Genomic DNA, 7,104 nt, shown 5'->3' with positions numbered 1-7,104 from the left:
GATTTGTTGAGATATATTTGTATAATCAATAATTCAAATAGTTTCATACAAAGATGGTGATATTTACCATAATGTAATTTATTTTAAAAACAGAATTTTACTTGAGAAAAAATAATTAGGTAAATTTTGTGATCAATTTGGAATTAATTTATCTAATAAAGATAAGAAAAAAATTAAAGATAAAGAAGAAAAACTTTATAGAAATAAAATATATTTGTCTGATAGACAAAAAGATAGAAAAAAGAAAAGAAAGTCGTGAATCACGGAAAGCATAAAAGTATAAAGACAAAAATAAATTAATTATTTGTAGAAAATGTAAAAAATCAGGACATTATGCTAATCAATGTTGGGCTAAAACTAAAATTAATAATTTAGATATAGATGAAAATATAAAAGAAACATTATTTAAAATAATTATGGATTCAAATCAAGATTCTAATAGTGAATCTTATAATTCTTCAGAATCTTATAATTCAGAAGAAATTTTAGATAATGAATCAGATATTTCAAATTTAGAAGAATGTGATAACTGTACTCAAGAAAAATCTTGTATAAATCATATAAATGATAATAATGATAAAAATGATTAATTTTATAAATTAATGTCTCAATTTCAAGATTTGAATATAAATTTTTAACAAATAATAATATTAGAATTCCTTAAAATGATTAAGGATCCAATATTGAAAGCCACAATTATTGATCAAATGGAAAACAATGCTTCGACTAGTAGTAATAATAACATTCTTGTTAAACATTAACAAGCTTGTTCATGAAAGAATTAAAAAATATTCTACAACAAAAATATAGTAAACAAAATCTAGTTACTTTACAAGATTTAGTTAAAGAAAAAAAATCTTAAAGAACAAGTAAAAATTTTACAACAAAAAAATAATAGTTTAAATTATCGTTTCTCAGTTATTGAAAGTAACAATAACAATTCAGTTTATAATTCAGAAAGTTTTGATAATCTTCCAGATATCTCTTTACTGATCTAAATTGTGGGGACCCGGACGCTAATCATGTTCTTAATCATCATTGGGACTAATTAATCAATTATAAAACATGGTCTAAAATTTTTTTTTAAAATGCGGAACGTAGTGAAATAAAACGTATATACATCTCAGTATAAAAGTACAAGTCCTGTACCACGTACTTTTATTCAACTAAGGTTTAACAGCTAATATCATGTGTCTACCCTATCTCTAATCCAAGTCCGAGCCTCCACTCTAATCACGATCTTTCCTCATCTCCTTGACCCTGAACATGTCCCACCTGTTGTCATGCACACTTACAAAACAAGACAACAGCCGGATAACTCCGGTGAGAATAAATCCCAGTATAAACAATGTAAACATGCAATCATATAAAAACATATACAAAAGCATATAACAAATATCATTCACATGCAGCAATCAACAAACATGTATGATATCACATTGTAAATCAACTAATCGTATCAGACTTGACTCAAACAACGCGTCGTCTCAGACTCGACTCATTCCTAATCTAGGGATCCCGGTTTTGAATATTGAGAATTATATCGAATCTCAGTCGATAGGAATGACTCAACCCTAAACGACATCGATATAATTCCTATATCCAGTGTCTGGGCGAAACAGCCACAGAATTGACGAATCAGTCAAGGATTAAGCGAATCAGCCAATAATTAGACAAATCAGTCAGGGACTAGGCGAATTAGCCGATAGCCAGACGAACCAGCTGGTAACTTGGCGAATCAGCCAATGACTAGCGAATCAGCAGTCAATACATGCATACAGTAACTAGGCGAATCAGCTGATGACTAGCGTATCAGTAGTCAATACATGCAGTGGCTATAAATCAATAGACTACAAACATCAATTTCATCAATTACAAATATCAATGCAATAAACTAAGTATGTGATTTAGGAAAACTCGAGTCAAACTTCACTCGAGTTGTGCAATCCCAACTGAACATTAATTTGTACCTTTCTTTCTGATACTCTGACTCTGTCGAAGTCTCGAACTCAAAGCCTGTCAATACTCAATGTCCAGTTGTAGCCTACGTCGATAGGAACTCAATACCGAAGTCGGATTCAAAATCGGACGGGCGGATTTCTCCCAAAAGGCGTAAGGATTTTCGGAGCTTCTTCGTTTCTCCCTTTTCGTTTCTTCTTGTCTGAAGAATTAAGATGTATATAATATATATATAAATATATATATATATATATATATATATATATACATCCACGCACATGCAATAAGCCAAGTGGCTCGATGTGCCTACTGCACGTCTCGCGCATATGCGCGACTAATATCGGCGCATATGCGCGAGACCTACAGGTCTCGTGGATAAGCTTCTCGGCAGCTCGCGCATATGCGCGACTCATCTCCGCGCATATGCGCGAGGCCCTCGGGACTTTGCTTGTACAGTCTCGCGCATATACGCGACTCACTTCGTGCATATGCGCGAGGTCCTCTGCCCATGTCACGCATATGCGCGCATCTGTGCCGCGCATATGCGCGAGGGCTACTGTTCCTCGCACATTTTCATGCATTATCTCGTCTTTCTCGGTCCGATCCTTTCCGTCTATAATCATATCAATTATCCCCAAATCATTTCAGATTAATAGGATAAAATTCTCGGGCCTTACATTAAAAAATATTTATCTGTTTTAAGCATGATTATATATCAAAAATGATATACCAATATTGCTCTATTAATTGAAAATTCTTAAAAGAAAAATTTAATAGCTATGATTGATAGCGGTGCAGATTTAAATGTTATACAAGAAGGATTAATCCCTACAAAATATTTTCATAAAACAACTCATTCTCTTTCTCATGCAGGAGGAGAACCCATAGAAATAAATTATAAATTACCAAAAGCATATATTTGCAAAGATAAAATTTGTATCCAAACCAGTTTTTTATTAGCAAAAGATATTTCTAGCCAACTTATACTTGGACTTCCTTTTATTTATCAAATTTATCCTTTAACTTATGTTGAAACAAGTATTATAGGAACTTTTCAAGGTAATCATATTTCTTTTAAGTTTATAACTAAACATGTTCATAGAATTTTTAATGAATTACAAGAAAAAATAGAAAGAAAAACTTTTCAAATTAATTATTTAAAAGAAGAAGTGAAAACTTTAACTATAGATGATAAATTACAAAATCCTAAATTACAGGAAAAAATCAAATTTATTTATAATAAATTTTCATTTGAAATATGTACTGATCTTCCTAATGCTTTTTGGAATAGAAAGAAGCATATTATTTCTCCTCCATATGAAGAAAATTTTGAAGAAAAAAATATTCATACCAAGGCTCGTCCTTGTCAAATGAATTCCGAATATTTAGAATTATGTAAGAATGAAATTCATTCTTTATTAGAAAAAGGTTTGATAACATCTTCTCAATCACCTTGGTCATGTACTGGTTTTTATGTTAATAAACATTCTGATCAGGAAAGAGATATTCCTAGATTAGTCATAAATTACAAATCCCTTAATAAGGTTTTAAAATGGATTAGGCATCATATTCCTAATAAAAAAGATTTATTAGATAGACTTGTAAATGCTATTATATTTTCAAAATTTTATTTAAAATCAGGATTTTGGCGGATTCAAATAAAAGAATCTGATAGATATAAAACTACTTTTAATGTTCCAATATGACATTATGAATGGACTGTAATGCCATTTGGCTTAAAAAATGTCCATTCAAAATTTCAACAAATTATGAATGATATTTTTTATTCTTAGAGCAATTTTATAATTGTTTATATAGATGACATTTTAATATTTTCAAATGATATTGAAACACATTTTAAACATTTAAATATGTTTAAAAATATTGTTATTCAAAATGGTCTTGTCATATCAAAATCTAAAATGATTTTATTTCAAACTAATATTAGATTTTTTGGTCATATGATTGAAAAGGGGAAAATAATTCATATACAAAGAAGTATTGAATTTGATTCAAAATTTCCTGACATTATAACTGATAAAACTCAGTTACAAAGATTTTTAGGTAGTTTAAATTATATTTCTCCTTATATTAAAAATCTTTCTAAGGATTCAGCAATCTTATATGATATATTAAATAAAAATCTTTTACCTTAGTCTGAAAAACATACTGAAGCAGTTAAAAATATTAAAGAAAATGTTAAAAATCTCCATTGTCTTATGCTTGTTAATCCCCAATGGGATAAAATTGTTGAAACAGATGCTTCTGATATAGGTTTTGGTGGTATCTTAAAACAGAAAGATCCTCAAACAAGACGTGAATATCTTATTAGATTTTATTTTGGAAAATTGAATAATGCCCAGAAAAATTACTCCACAGTAGCAAAAGAAATTTTGCCTATTGTAAGATAAATTTAAAATTTCAAGACGATTTATATAATCAAAAGTTTATTATAAAAAAATGATTGCAAATTCGCAAAATTTATGTTTACCAAAGATTTTAAACATGATATTTCTAAGCAAATGTTTTCAAGATGGCAGACTCATTTAACTCCTTTTGATTTTGATATTATTTATAAAAAAAATGAAGATAATCGCTTTACCAGATTTTTTAACTCAGTGAATATTTATCTTGTTGAGGATCGGGTTGAGTTTAGAAGGGAGGTTGAATAAACTCAATGGCCAACTTATTAAATTCTTTCGAATGATGTGCTAAAATCCTAAGAGATTTTAACGATTCTTGTTCAAGTATAAAGACCAGCATATCACAAGATAATGTGCGGAAAACGATCTGTTGGTTAGTGGGTGAAAATTAATAAAGCCGAAAAGCAGTAGATAGCACAAGGTTTGTTTCTGGAAGTTCGAAGATGAATCTTCTACGTCTCCCCTTCTTCTGTTTCCAGAAGGTATCACTAAAAGACTTTGGTGAATACAGCACAACAATTGTACACACCCACTTCAACAGGACTTACCATTCGCCTATTGAAACTCTTAGCTTTACAACTCAACTTCTTGAATGATCTTAAGTTCTGGAAAAGACTCTTTTCCAGTTACAAATTCTTCTATCAATGAAATAGTGAAGTGAATAGCTTGAGAAGATATAACGAAAAATAGCTAGCACAATATGATCTCAATGATCAAGAGTATGCAATAAAGCGTGTGCTGCTTTTTCAGTGTTTGAGCTCTTTAGATAACTGAAAGTTCTAACAATGCTCGAATGATGTTTTTCAATTCAGATTTTTGTTCAATGCTACGTGCTACTTCACGAAATCCTTCATCTCCATATATAGGCTCTATTCAACGTTCAAAAACTCAACGGTTCTTTTCTTTTTGGTGGTTCAGCTTTATTGCTTAAAATGGACCCTGCAGAATACATCAAAAGTAATCAGTCGCAGTTCATACCAAAAATGGTATACCGTCTTAAATGTTCTTGTATAGCATTTAATGGCATTTAATGAAGCAATAAATGCTGGTATCACGTTAATAGATCAACGGTAATATTTAGAGACTTTGAGATACGCAAGATTCTGTTAGTGTATATTTCGAATTTTGTATCCTTCTAGTTCTGGTTTTAGCTAAGAAATTATTTAAGCAGGTTTTAGCACGATATAAGTACTTCTGGTTTACAACATCTACTGGTTCTACTGGTTTTGAACTAATCCAATATCTACTGGTTTTTTCTTAGCATCTCCACAATAAATTTAATTCTAACAATTTCCCCCTTTGTGGTGATGCCAAAACCTAGATGTTCTGTGTTAGTAAAATAGAGATAAGAACGGATTAGATAATCAAAACAATTTATATCCAGATAAAATCACACAAAGCATAAATATAAAATAAAAAAAAAATTAGTTTGTTCCAATATCCCTGAAGATGGCTTCATCTAGATTTTGATTCCTTCCAGTTGGTCTGCTGCTACTTGCTCCAGTTCTATCGTCTTCCCCCTTTTTGGCATCATCAAGAAGGACCCTAGCAAGTAATTCATCCATTCTCCCAGATAAATTGTGAATTCCATTTGAACGGTTAAAGCAAAATATACAGCCGTCAGTGAACATAGGGACACGTGTCGATATGTTAGAAGAGAGAGAGACAAAAGTGTCAGTTACTCTACTCATTTTAAAATATTTTGAAAAATTGGCGGGCTGTCCGAGGCGGTTGCTAAATAAACATAAGCTAATTTGTCATTTTATGATAATATCTACTGGAAGTGGATAAGATGCTGAAACAAATGCAGCACTTTAACAACTTCTGGTAGGTATAATGTTTTATCGAAAAGACAAATCAGTTTCTAATATAAATGCCATAAAGATGTTCCCCCTCAATTAATGCAGTAGTAATGGATATTAAATACTAAACGACTCTTGGCAATCTTTCAATTTAAACCGTTGAATTTGAACAGTCGCAAGGATCCTTATCTCCTTTGAATATCACTATAAATACCTGCAAGGGTTAAACAAGGTTAAGTAAACATAAAAATCAAATGAAAGAAGATGTAACAACTGATCCGGAAGCAAAAGCAAGAATGTTCAGAAGACAGCTTGCTGCGATTTCTAAGAAGATGTTGGAAAAAGTCGTTCTGCACATAATGATCCTTGGATCATACTCCTGGAGTTGTAATATTAACAATCAAAAAGATTGTTTGCTTTCATTGAGATTGATATGTAGCATCGATCCCTTCCAGAAGCATGCTAATGCAATAAGAGAGTGATGGTGGATCGATAATGCTAATATCATCTATAATGCCCTTCTTCTGCTGAAGTACTTTGCAAGAATACTACAAGCTGCTGATATTACTGAAGATATGAGCTTGATTAGTCTAGAATTTCAGAAGACGTTTCGATTGTCTTGAGATTTCTGTAACTTTCACTTTGTTTAATGTACCGGAAAATTTCTAATGAAATTTCTGTTGAAGTACTTGATGTTCCTTTATTCCTTTCTGCAAACAACTCAATGTTAGAAGAATAAAATGAATAAATGATTAAGTTCAGAAGGAAGTAAGTCGTCTTATGATAGCTTCTACTGGAAACTGAAGAAAGCCTTGTTTTGTTAATGAGACAAAATACTTTCTGCATCTGACACAAAATCACAGAAGATCAGAATAAAGTTCTACCTAAATTAGTACAATTATTAAATTAAAATACTTGGT

The sequence above is a fragment of the Primulina tabacum genome, chromosome 10 (genome assembly GCF_025594145.1).
Source record: "Primulina tabacum isolate GXHZ01 chromosome 10, ASM2559414v2, whole genome shotgun sequence".
Taxonomy (NCBI): Eukaryota; Viridiplantae; Streptophyta; class Magnoliopsida; order Lamiales; family Gesneriaceae; genus Primulina; species Primulina tabacum.
Note: the sequence above shows the minus strand (reverse complement) of the source record.